A 14389-nucleotide genomic window follows, 5' to 3' on the forward strand; every position below is an offset into this window, starting at 1 on the left:
GACAGGACCCAAGGTTTCCCGGCAGAGCAGTTCCCGGAGTATCACACCGACTTGCCTTCTTCCCATAGTGCATCATGGTTCCAGGTATTCCCCAGGTAAGCAATGCACCCGGCCTTCCACGTGATGTAAAAGAAAACGTGAATCATCAGACCAGGCTACCTTTTCCCATCCAACTCTGATGCTCATGTGCCCATTGTTGGCGACAGTGATCTGCATGAGCACCCTGATTAGTCTGCGGCTATGCAGCCCCATACCAACAAACAGCAATGCACTGCTTTTTCTGTCAGCTTTCTATCAGAAACAGCATTAGATTTTTAGGCAATTTGACCTAAAATAGCTCATCTGTTGGATCTGACCACACACGCCAACCCTAACGCCATGCATGCATCAATGAACCTTGGCTGCCCATGACCCTGTCGCTGGTTCACCACTGTTCCCTCCTTTGACCACTTTTGATGGATAATGACCTCTGCAGACTGGAAACGCATCATAAGTTCTGACCCAGTCGTCTAGCCATCACAATTTGGCCCTTGTCAGACTCTCCCAAATCCTTAATCTTGCCCATTTTTCCTGCTCCTAACACATCAACTTGGAGGACAAAATGTTCATTTGCTACCTAATATATCCCGCCCACCGACAGGTGCCACGATGAAGAGAATCAGTGTCATTCACTTCACTTGTAAGTGGTCATAATGTTATGCGTGATGGATGTAAATGCTCTTAACAAAGCAAACTAGATTATCGCATCACCCCAGTGCTCTGTTTTCAGTCTTTAGAAAATACAGGTAAGAGCTTAGCCAGTCTTTTCAGATTATATCGGTTGGCAGCGTGAAGCAGTATAGACAGCAAAATAGTTTATGTAGGAAACAAAACGTAGGTGGTGTAATAGCGTGTTAGCATTTTCTAGTTCCCGCTAAACACAAGGTACAGCTGAGACTGATGGAAATGCAGTCGTTTTGCAGAATATTTATACCAAAACTATTTGTAGTCACAATAAGTTATTTTAAGCAAGGAGTTTCTAGGAATCTGCGTCAACTACTTATACGTTTACCATTGATAAGCTCCTTTCTCCAATTTGGTAAAAAGGAAAAAAGAAGAAACACATGAGAGTTCAGCAAAATGGCTAATGTGTCATATTATGTACAGTACTTCCGCATAACAGTGATCTGGTAGTCACAGTTGTTTTATCACTGAAGAGAACCAAAGAGAGGTGAGTGCCAGTTTGTAATTTTACAAGCTTCAGCAATAACCACAGCAGGAAAACGTGACTGCTGTCCAGAGCAGTTTGATGTCTATCTCAGTTTTCTATACACACACTCAGTGTGTGCAGTTGATTACAGAGTATCTGAGCTAATTTCCCCAGTGCGTGATCCTTTAGCAGAGAAGAGGGGACGAAAAAGGAAAAGAAAAAGACAAGAAAGGAAGTAAGAAGAGAGAAGTGCTGAAGTCGACTGAATTAACTTTCAGTGGGAGAAAGCATTTGTCTTAATCAACTGGAAGAGACACAATACCCAGACTAACACAGCTTTCTCGCAATATTGTCATCAGACACACACACACACACGCTAGATGTTTTCTGTCAGTTACCACCTGCCTACACGGACTCTATCAGATGCCAGAATATCATCCAATTACAGTGTGAGACCCAGCCGGGACTATTACCTCACAAGTGTGCATACATGTACACACCGACACAACAGCACTAAGAACAGAATTATATATTTCATCTGATGTCCAGGGATTGTTTCTTAACTAAAGCGACAACATTAAAACCACGTGCCTACTATGTGTATGTACGCCCCCCCACCCCCCCCTTGTGCCACCAATAGAGCTCTAGCATGTCCCAAAATGGGCCAGCAGCTCTGTGGGGGTGTCCTGTGGCATCTGGCATTGGACCACTGGTAGTGTTTCAGGCTTGTTCCTGTGCATCCTGGATGAATTAATTAGTTCTGCAGATTGATTATTTTTGCTCCTATGTAGGGAGAGTGCTGCCATCTGCTTGGGCTGCAACAATGTTAAGGTGGGTAACTTTGATATGAATGTCCAGACCCACAGTTTCCCAGCAGAACACTGCATTCTTACCAGATCATCGCATAACTTTTAATTATGTGGCAGGTCCAAATATGATCGACCACTTAGCTCATCTCAAATGGAAAGTGAAATAAAAGGAGTGCTCCCTGTTGTTGTTTCAACTTGGATGTCATTGATGGTGTGATTTTTCACAACTCCCACAAATCGTCTTCACCTATTCAAAAAGAACAAATGTATAAAAAAGGGAGAAATGTGGGGCTGCTGCTGATGTTTTGCATAATGACACATACAGCGTCCTGTTATTTAATGAGCGACAAACGCCTTTACTTTACATTTACCAGGATGTCAGCCTGCAGAGGAGGAATTCTAATCTTCATGTGGAAAAAAAAAAGCAAGAAGAGGTACCAAATTATTTGAAAAGGATAAAGAAAAGTTGTATTCAGGTTTTTTTTTTTTTTTTTACTGTAATTGAAAGTAAACTCACCATTTTTTGTTACTGATTATAACAGAATTTATTAATAATTAAAAAGAACATGCTAACCTTTGTGAGTGCCATAAGAAAAAAAGGATAGCAGCAGATGCATTAGATCCCTGAAGACATTCGTGGTGGAACAATATTCAGTCTAAAAGGTTGAAATCAGCCTAAAAATGTGAGCCAAATAGAGAAGAAATAAAATACAGAAGATACGGTGTCTGGTGTATCAAATGTAGCTTCTACCCTATAATAATAATTTATATTATTTATATATTATTATTATTTATATAGCACTTTTCAAGACCCTCAAAGCAGCTTCTGTAGCCACAGCTGCCCTGGGGCAGACTGACAGCAGCGAGGCTGCCATATCGTGCCATCGGCCCCTCTGGCCAACACCAGTAGGCGGTAGGTGAAGTGTCTTGCCCAAGGACACAAGGACCGAGACAGACAGAGCTGGGGATCAATCCGGCAACCTTCCGGTTACAAGATGAGCTTCCCAACCCCCTGACAAACACTGTTGCCACCTGTTTTTAAGTCAACATTTAACAACCACACAGAAAGAATATATAATTTCTTATATATTCTCAGAAATTCTTGGGATCCTTTTTCAGTACATTTTAGGTCATTATCCATTTGGCTAAATCTGACATTTCATCCAGCTACCGGTACTTCTATCAGCAGTCAGATCATCAGTAAATACTAGTAAACCAGTTCCACTGACAGTAATACGAGCTCACGCTTTAACATAAGATCTACCATGTTGCATTATATCCACGCTGTGGGTTGAGCCACTTCACATCTCTCTGATTGAAAATGATGGCCTCTCACTCTTATCAACATCTCTCTGGGCCTTGTATCCAGTAAAAAGCTACCAAAAGCAAATACACTTGGACTCAACTCCAGATCTTTTATCAGTTCAGTCTGTCGTAAAATTATAGAGCAGGCCTCACCTTGCCGCACAACTGCTTATCAGTCAGTCATAAAAATTATTTTAAGTTTCTAAAAATGAAGCACTGTTTTTTGTTTGATTTAAAACCCACTGTGATGGTGTACAGAGGCAAATTTGCTAAAAAACAAAAAAAACTTATGCACCTAACTGCATATTGTTTATTGATATTTAATAACATGGATTTTTCAAAAATCTACCAAACAGCATTTTAACAAGAATACAGAAAAACAGCAAGTAGGTCCAGTTTTCACGGTAACACAAAAAAATGAGGTTCATTAGAGAAGAAATCATAAACACTGAGAAAATGCTAGCAGGAACAATAATCGAGCAACAGAGAGAAACACGATTTGCAAAGAAGTAAACCTCATAAGAGACCATTTCGAGGCGCAACTAAAACTCCCTGAAGTCCTTAAATACTAAATAAATAAATGAAAGAGCTGTATTTCTTTTCATGGAAGATTTTCTCTATACTCCAGCAAGCTTATCAATTACCAGTTTTACAGCTCTATTGTGAAGCAGCTTTAAAACCAAAAATGTCTGATCCTGGTTTAGAAATTGCTGCCATCATCCATCCTATTTTGATTTTGATTTTTCAACAGTCTGGCTGCAGACGTGGAGCCACACAATCACGCCGGCACATCTGTCCTGCAGGGGGAAAGCGACACAGCATCACAGCATGCTCTCACATCTATCAAACATGTTTGCAAACACACACACATGAGCATGCGCATGCACACATACACACACGCATGCACCATAAAAGAATTGCCTGGAGCTGAATCAATGTTTAAATGTGGGCGTAAATAGATAAAATAAAGAGTGAAAAAATGGGAGAGAGAGAAAAAAGGAAGGAGGGTTATATATAGATAGGGATTGAGGTTTTGTCCTATTGAGTAAATAAGCCTGTCAACACTGGGGTTTTGATGATGGATGTAAGATGTGTGTGTCTCTGTGTGTGAATGTGTCTGCTTCTGACTCTGCTTCCTTTACATCTGTCTTGGGCTCACTCCTGGGAAACACTCTTAGCCGTCCTTGCCAAAGGGAATACATGTTTGTATGTTAGTGTGCATACAAAAGTGCACAAACAGAAACATGTGCATGGGTGTCGAAATGTAATATCTGATGGATGTTGTACCTGTTCACATCCTTGATACTGGGAAGCGCCGAAATGTTTCATTGTACAGTTTCTGTGTCTTATAATAGAGGCTGGATACATTCAAATATAACTCTGTGTAGATCCAAGACCAGCTGCCCTGCTCTTTACAGCACCCTGTAGAGGACCTGTGTGTCTAAGTGAATGCTCGGTGTGTGCAAGCGTTCAATCAGCTGTCCACTTCCTGGTCATCTAACAAGACAAAAACTGTCCATTTTAGACACGTTCTTTGGGCTGTCAGTTCTGCCTCTCTGCCACTCTGGGGGTATTTCATATGTATAGTGTATGTGTGTGCATGCAACCTTGCAAGTCAGTGTCAACTTACAGCTGAGCTTCTGTGTTTTTTTAACACTACAGTTGGAATCGAAAAAAGAGGAAGCGTGAAAGTTTTATTTATCCATGCACTACAGCAAAGACGCTTTAGCCAATCCCTGTGGTTTGGGGTTTCAGCTTAGGATAATTTTAAATCCACACAGGGAATTGAGAGTTATAATCTTTAAGATCCTGATTAAATCGGGGCCAATTCAGTACTATTTTTGGTCTGTATCTTTAGTCATTCAGTGTATTTATATTTTGTGAATAGCCCTTTTGTACAGAAGTTGCCATTGTTCCCACTTTGGGTGGAAATTGTGTTTATGCTGAACTTGTGAGTTCTACTATAAACAGACATCAGCTGATCTTCTGTTGTATTTCAGACAAAGTACACTTGCTGCTCAGGTTATTTATTTATTTATTTACATACTGACTATACTGATACAAAAATTAATAAAAGAGATAAGAACTTTATTAATCCCAAAGGAAATTCTTGTGCCTTTTATATGCTCAGTGCAATAAAAATAGAAACAGGAGCAGAAGCAATAACGTGTACAGAGTCAGATAGCAAAAAACAGCAAAAACAAAGAGCACTCAGCGTGCAAACCTCTATCAAGACAGCTCATTCTCTGGGTAGTATTTAGTTTTACGGGAACAGTATTATACTTTCTGTATATTCATTTTGTCTTCTTTCTTTTTAAATGTACTTTAAGAAGTTTGTCGTGCAGTATATAAACAAACATTATTTAGGGATCAACTTAAAAAAAAGTTGAAATGTCAAAGTGAGATCAGACGCCAAATGTGACCTCATGTTTGGATGCAAACTATAATGTCTATAAGTTATTATATTCCAAACATTTCCTAAATGTTTCCAATACAAACCAAGGCAAGCACAAATTTTGATAGATTGCTAACATTACACCAATCTACCCCCCGACAGAGTTTTATCAGAATTTATGGAAAAAAACATTTATGGAGCTCCTCCTTTGTGGAGGTAATAAATTAAAAAAAAAACAGCATTATAAAGCACAGCTACTATAAAACAAGATACATAAAAAAAATTAGAGGAATAAATATGCACATAAATAAAATACATATCAACTATCAATATATACAGTATCTTACCTATGAGAAATTTGGCTTACAATTTTAATTAGATTAATGCTATTAACAAATGCAGTATAAAATAAATTGCATGTGATGGTGTAGTAATAATAATCCTCCCATCTGGTAATGAACAGATGGGATGGAGTAAGAGTATAATATGATAAAATGTTGATGTGCATGTGTAGATTTATAAAATATCAAGTTACACCATCTAATACTATAGCTAGGTAGTAGAAAGGATCTCCTCTAGCACTCATTACTAAACCTTGGGCCAATGAGACTTTTGCTATGAGTGCTACGGTGACCAATCAGGGAGGCATGCACGGCATAGGACAGATTGTCCATCATGCTGAGTAGTTTCTCCAGCAGGAAGTTGATAAGGTTTGATTCACTACTGGAATCACCATTTGAGGGCGTGAAATGAGTCTTCTGTGAGCCCCACATAAACATAATGTCTGCATAAATATTAAAGAAAATCCCAAATCTAAACTTTTTAGTAATGTTTTTTTAAATTAGAATACCTACAACATTTAGAAAATAATGACATGTTTTAAAGCTGATATTGTAAGATAAGCCTCCACAATAGGGAAGTCAGAAAGTACTTAAACATCTTAACTCACTGTTGATCTTGAAAGTATGGAAAAGCCATAGAGTTTTCTTTACTCCTACAATTGAGTGCAAACAGAACTATATGACAGAAACAACCGAATGTAAGTAAGTCAACAGAAAACACAATGCTTGAATGTAAAGCTAAGACCAGAAACTTCAAAAAAAAAAAAAAAGTGTATGACCATATCAACAGCAATTTCCTCTGGGTGTCAAAGAGGAAGACACGTTATTGCCTTTCTTTCAACAAGTCAATGGGCCTCGACCCTTTTAATGGCGAAGCCCTGGAGCTAGTACATGGTGCCATTAGCCACTCTAAGCCTCCAGTGCCAAGCAAAGTGCGATAAATGGGGTGAGACGCAGCAACATCACAGCTTTATCCACCAGAGAGAAGTGAGGGTGGAAGTTAATATGGGAGGGGGAGTAGGAAACTAAAAGACTGAGTACTTGATTCATTAACCTGTCAGGTAGCAGGGCTGTGGTGTGCATACCTGTGACTGGCTAATGTGAACTCATTTAAAAATGAAGCATGGCGTTAATAGCTGTGACAAGACCATCATTAAAACTGCCTTTTTCTGTAACATAAGGGGAAAATAATGAAAATCAACACTGTTATGAAGTAGCAAACTTTATATATTAACCATCCAGATAAGACTGTGAGCAAGTTCAGATTAAGGCTGCGCTCACACTGCGGGATAAAAAGGCCCAAAATCGGAGCTTTGTTCAGTTTTTCCCCCCTCATATGTGACTCAGAGCAGCCAGAAATCACATGGAATCTAATCTTTTCAATCTGCCTCAGGCCACTTTCACATGACCTCAGTGTGAACCCTCAAATCAGAATTCATGTGACTTTCTGTGCCCTGAAATTTGAAATGAAATATGATCTAACTTAACATTGACATACACATCCATACAAGGCAGCAGCAGTATGTTTAAAAAGTTCTCACTCAACCTGCTTAGACATCTGTTGGTAGACAAAAGCTTGTGGATCAAACAGCTTCAGGCAACGAGGTTCACTTGGTGAACGTAGACTAAGTGATACCTATCCAGTCTTTAAGTCTGACGTCATTAGCCATGTCTGGGCCCAAACTCCGCTGCAGGTCAAACAATCACTGCGGCATCACCGAGAGTTGAAAAACTGTCTAAATTCTTTCATCTGTAATAAAATGATCACTGTGGCTGCTCTACCAGGTGTAACAATTACGTTTAACATCCAGGCATCCATGAAAACAGAATTTATACAATTTAACCGAGTTAGAAGTCAGCAGGAAGTTAGCACACTAGTTTCCACATAAACATGATATAGCATGTTCTGACTGAGAAATTTCAGAAAAAAATTAAGACGTACAGCTCTGCTATCACTTCTGACATAAATGAAGACAGGAAAGTAAACAGCAGTGACGTTTTGTAGGGTTACTGAAGTTTGGCTAGCTGGTATATAATGATGTGCTATGTGATCGCTAGCTACACAGTTATGTTAGTATAAACACAGTAAAGCTGGAGGATGAACGCTAACTTTTTTCCACTTGATAAAAGTTGACACGAGGGTTCCAGATGGTTAGGGACAAATGCAATCGCACGGCAGGATGCTGTAAACGGACCAAACTTCAGTCAGGAGAACAACATAGATAATCCATCCACACTACGAAGTTAGTCATTAATATTCTGCTGCGTGGGCTGGGCTGTAGTTACATCGTAAGGTTTTAAAAAGTGAGCTTTAAAATAAATAGTGGCAATAAAAACCGGGAGAGGCCGAAAGTGATCACTGACTGTTTTTAGAGGCTTGTTGAGATTAAATAGAACAAGATACAAAGCATTAAAACATGTTAAAAACACAACAGCCTCAATAAACGCAGGATTCATCACATCATCACTTAAAGACCGGATAGTATAAATTTAAAAATCCTAGATGATTTTCCAAAAGGTTGACCTCTGAGGTCAAAGCTATGATGATTCCTGTGTCGCCTCATTCTAAACTTATTGTGTTTTAAGATTTGCCACACATAAGTCAGAATTTTGAGTCATCTCAAAATGTCAACTTAATAACTCAAAAAACTTCCTCTCCAGTTTGGAATTATTTTCTTAGAAGTTTGACTTAAAATGTCGAAATTTTCAGACATCTAATTCAGAATTTTCCGATCATATCCCAAAATTTTAACTTGTGAATGGAAAATAATTTTTTCAGTTGCAGAAACATGCTTCAATAGAAAGCAGTTGGGGATCAAGGTTAAAATTGGTCAAATGAACGTATTTCATAATTAGAATTATGTATTACAAATTCCTTCAAGAGGTCAGAAGAAGAAATTCAAGATACCCATCCTGCATGTTTATTGGCTGATTTTATCATTGGAAAGTTTACAGAGACCCTGTTGAAGTATTACACTCATATAAAAGCACATCCATAGGTACAAACACCAAGTGTGTATTTATCTTAGGAGAATTCCATCAATAGCAGAAAAGAAGCACTTTTGCTCTAACCACTTGGCAACAATCTGTACTTTCTGTCTGCTCCATACGTGACTGGAAGCTGGGAAGCTTCGCTCACAGGTCCCTCCTCACCACTCTGCTGCCTGTTTTCCTATCTGCAGGATCTTTACCTGCAGTGCTCCTGTGCGTTTCTGCAATCGGGCTGTTACAGCAGCATTCCTGGAGTTCAAATCTACTGATTGTTACACTGATTACCAGTACTGCAGAACTGTTTAACTGGTTAAATGTCACAATTACAAATACTGAGCAACTTAATAAATGTGCTTCTTAGTAGCAGAGCAAAAACTAAACAAAAAAAGACTCATTTAAGTTTGAGAAACTGCACAAAAGAAAACTGAGACATCTGATGGTTGAAAGTGACACCAGATATGTTTCTGCCTCTCGTACTCGCTTGTTACATTCCACTCTCTGCATGAGTGTTTTAATTTACACTTGGCAAGCAGTTGTTTTTCTATCTGAATCTGTATACATGTAAAAATGAATAAAACGAATCTGACAAATGTACATTAAATCTATCTGCAGGCAAACAGTGGAGCAGAAATGTATTCTCTCATTCGAAACAAAGGAAATTCTATCAGAAAGGAATAAATATAATCCTGACATAAAATAAAAAATGACTCGCCTTAGGACTCGAAGAATAAAAGGATTACGTGCGCAACTATATACTCCATGTACTTTGCATTATAAAGAAAATAATTCAGCCTCTTCATTGTCAAAAGTGACAGTTTTCATATCAGAGGACATATGGTGCAATGGGACACCGCGTTCCCATGAATACCGCAGCATCAGAAGGAGGACTGCGCCTCTAACACTCTGTGGAGAATCTCTTGACAAGTGCTTTAGGAGACAGAAAAAAATAAAGTTAAAAGTAAAATAAAAAGAGATGGAGGGTTGGTGAGGAATTCAAGAAGCCAAGACATGAAATGCAGGAAATTGTTTGGGATGGCAGTCTCAGTGACAACAGGCCCCCGGTGTTTCTGTAGCGGCTAGGCTGAGTGACAGTCAGCAGATGAATTTTGATAAAACCGCCCTGATTCTTTGAAGCTTCTGAGTGTATTGTAGCATCTTCCCCTCCTCAACTGTGAGACTGCAGCAGCCCACACCTGCAGACCACTAACCAGCAGTAACAAGACAGGTGGCTATCAGGCAGGGTTTACACTACAAAAAATATCCAGCTAGACCCTTCAAATTTTTTTAGGATGAATATCTGGTACTCTGACACTATGAATATGGACACTCAGGACTAAAATATTCCCCAGGTATGTATGACACCATATACCAAATCCAAATGAAACTTTTTAGAAAGATCAAGTTTCTGGTAATACTTAAATATAAAAAATTTGCAATAAGTTCTTTGTCATTTTCCAAATATGAGTTTATGAAATACTCCTATTTTCTGATACCCGCTTTCCACTACAGGTGCTGATGATGTTAACTTTAAAGACTATAAAAAATCAGCTTCTATTGCAGAGTAGGATTTTTCAGATCCACAATATAGGCTAGTAATTATGCACCATTTCTGACTGTGACACAATTTCACAAACTGCAGCTCTGTGACACCAAAACATTGATAACAGTAACATCTGATCCGTCTGTGTGGAGATTTTATGTTGAGGTAGTAGTGTTCATCTTGTGTCCCTAGTGCAGAGGTTCCCAAAGTGTGGGGCCCGCAGAGCCATTGCGGGGGGGGCGCGGTATGAAAAAAAAAAAAAAAAAAAAAAAAAAAAGCTCGGACACTGTGGACAGGTTTTTGACGGGGCTCCCACATAAACGCAAAGCAGGAGATGAAGCATCGCCAAATATGTTTCCAAACCAACTTCCTTCCAAGCCAAAGACAGGAAAATATGGTGAAGCATATCTTCCCTTTGGCTTCACCTGCACAAGTGCCAAGGTAGGTCTCCCCTGCAGAATTAGCTTCCCTGCGTTGGGAGCAGCGCTGGGCTCTCCAAATCACGGACAAACAGGATCCCACATTCTTGATTTTTAGTTCACAAACACTTCTTGTAATAACTAACTACTCCTGACATTTTGGACATGTTAGCTCTTTATGCAGTAAAGTTACAGTGGGATACAAATAATATCAGGCTGATCCTGCCGTAATTTGTTCCCCCCGTTCAAATCACGGACAAACAGTACCCCACAGCTGTTTTTGTTTTTGAACCCATTTTGCACAGAGAGGCATTTTTTGAAAAATGTATTGATAGCAATGTTGAATATTATTACACAGGAAAAAAAACAACTACACGTAAAATAATCACACCGTGACGCCTCTGCCTTTCTAAATGCAGGGACAGTAACTGCGTCTGTGTATGTAAGCGTGTAAAACCTGAAGATAGAGACAAAATACTGTTACTGTTGTGTTGACTCTCTGCCATTCTGCAATTCATCTCATGTAAACAATAACGTGGCGCACAGCGTGACGTGAAAGAGGCACATACCTTTGACGTTGCGTGACGAACTCTTTATTCCTCGTCCACACATAAACGCAAAAAAGGAGTTTTAAAAAATCTCCGTTTTCGGTGAATCGCAACGCAGTTTACGTGTTGACGAAAGGCCCAAACGCATAGAAACAGCTGAGTTTTCAAAAATACCCGTGTAGGTGTGGACGTAGCGTAAAAGAGTTAGTAGTGTATTTTATTACTACCTGTAATTTATTGCCGTTTACTTGTATTTGCTTAATTGTTTACTAAATGTTTGAGGTGTGAAATAAACCGCAATGGAGTTTGTAAACAAAATATGGGTGTGTGTGTTTGGAGGATGTGTTTGTGCGGGGGGGTTAGGTGGTGGGGGGGCGCGAACATTTTTCTTGTAACAAAGGGGGGCCTGGCAAAAAAAGTTTGGGAACCACTGCCCTAGTGTAACAAATCTTGAACCAGAACTTTTTATAGTGCTGTTAAAAAAGTGTCTCTTCTGCCGTTGTTACTGTGGTCAGAAAACAGGCTTAACCTGTTAATGTTGCTGGCAACATTAAAAGGCTCATTACAATTGTATTAAAACATATCAGCAAAAAAATGCTTTTTTGATGATAAAACATTACTTAAAACAAGATGTGGCTTTTATAAAATTAATAATTATCTTATAATACTTTTATAAACCATCTATACAGAACTTTTATTTCACCCAGTGACTTCTACATCCCTGTACCTTGTGAAAATGATTTCTTTATAATGTTATATTTGGACATTGATTTAATTCCGTAGTTAAACTATTCCACAATCCTCCACCACATATGGTATAGAAAAACTTCTGATCATCCAAAAAACTGTATATCTTTAGATTTAATGCACCCCTTTAACTCTAACCCCTGTCTATCCCCCCAAAATCACAACACATTGTTCCTTAACTTATTCATTAGTGGTTATTTTTGTTGTTAAGGCTCTTTTTTGCAATAAATACGTGGTTGTAATGAAGTATTTTCCCAAACCTCCACACAGTAACTTAAATTTGATAACACCAAAGAACAAACCAGTGCCCACATTTTTTGCAGTGTAATGCACCAAGTCCCTCTCTGCTCTTCCTTTTCCTCTCATCTCAGCCCTTTCCTCCCCATGTTCCTTGATCACCACATCCTTCCTCTCAGAGGCAGATAAAGAGAGACTGACTCACACCCATGTCCAATTAGGCTGACATGTGACTGGACTCAGAGCAGGAATCCAGGATTTTCCCTCCTGCTGTGTCATTTTCATGGCGATGGCTCAGCCTGAGTCAACTTTCGACTTCCTCTACTGAATGTATAACCTGTCCATGGTCCATTTCAGTGTCTTTCTTACCTTTGGTCTATCTGGATTAACACATTATCTGATACCTGGAAGGAGTTATCTATGTTATATGTAAACTATCTCTACGTTATAGGTAAATATGTCCTTGTAGTCATGCTTGCCTATACCATAGATTTGTAGTCAGCTCTGCCTCACATCTCAGTCTTATTCCCAGTCTCTGTGTCTCTCTTTCTCTCTCATTTGGCCAGGTAACAGCACTCAGAGAGATGAGAACAAATACAACACCCACACTATTCCTTTACGTCAGTGGAGCAATTCTAAGCCAAAAAACACTTTGACATAAAACAACTAACCTATTACATGCACGCACACACGCACAATCTAGAGTGTGTGCTGACAGTTCAACTCTCAACTCTCAAACAGCCAATGACGAGCAAGATCCAACAGTCGAGCACGGGACAAACACGCACAAAACAAGGCTCTACAGTAGCCTCTCGCCGCTCCTCTGCTCAGGAGTGGTGGGGAGGGGGGTGTCACTAGCAAGACAGTTCCCATGGCAACATTCAGGTGACTCACCAGCCGGTGATGCAGTTGCCGTGACAACCTGCAGCAGTGTGTAGCTTTGCTACGCGAGCCGAGTGAAAGGGGAGAATGCATCCGTGGGTGTTTGTTGTCGTGGGTGCAGAGGCACAACGCCGCAGACCAAACAAGCGATGAGCAAACAGAACTGACTGAAAGGTCAAAGGCCGAGGGATTAGCTCATGCTAGAAACAGATTAGAAAACAGTGTGGATGACAGTGAAAAGGTACACCGAATCAAGTATAAATCGCTGAATGGTTGCTTTAGTTATAAACGCAGTTTTAGACTGAAAGAAGTTAAAAGTTACTCAGAGAGCAGTGCAAATACAATATTTGCACTGCTTCTCAAGAAGAAAACCCATGCCTAGAAGAAGATTTTTTAGCAATAATTAATAGACTTTCAGTTCAATTCAGTTTTATTTACACAGCGCCAAATCACAGGAAGGTACTTTATAATGTAAGGTAGAGACCCTACAATAATATAGAGAAAACCCCAAGAACCAAACAACTACTTTTGAGGAACCATTTGGTGACAGTGGGAAGGAAAAGCTCCGTTTTAAATAGGAAAAAAACTCAGAACCAGGCTCAGGAAAGGGCAGCCATCTGCCATCAATAGTTTGGGGTGATGGGCAGAAGACTGAATAGAAGACACATTGTAGAAGAGAGAGATGTAACCCGATCAATATTCCATATTCCACATGAACTATTTAGTTTTAACACCCAAATCTAGCAGCTGACCACTTTCTATTAATGTCAATATTGAATGTGGAAGATGCCATAAGATATTTATCAATGAACCCTAGTCAATGCATTTTTATTATTTCAGTTGTTTGCAGAAACAGTTATTTAGCTCACGGATAAAATATTTATTTCCACCTGCTCCTAGACTAAAAGGAACCTCAATATTTAGGGATGTAAAAGAGCAACTGTTTGCATATGATATTGTTAATTTGCTCCAACCCACTTTTTTTT

The 14389-nt window shown here is 39.3% G+C and overlaps 1 protein-coding gene across 5 annotated transcripts in view; it reads right to left on the minus strand.

Moving 5' to 3' along the window:
• anks1b (ankyrin repeat and sterile alpha motif domain containing 1B) overlaps positions 1 to 14389 on the minus strand; it is a 262310-nt gene that overhangs the window by 109330 nt on the left and 138591 nt on the right. The gene's annotated exons all lie outside the window — the stretch shown is intronic.

Source organism: Oreochromis aureus, linkage group 17 (genome assembly GCF_013358895.1).
Source record: "Oreochromis aureus strain Israel breed Guangdong linkage group 17, ZZ_aureus, whole genome shotgun sequence".
Classification (NCBI taxonomy): Eukaryota; Metazoa; Chordata; class Actinopteri; order Cichliformes; family Cichlidae; genus Oreochromis; species Oreochromis aureus.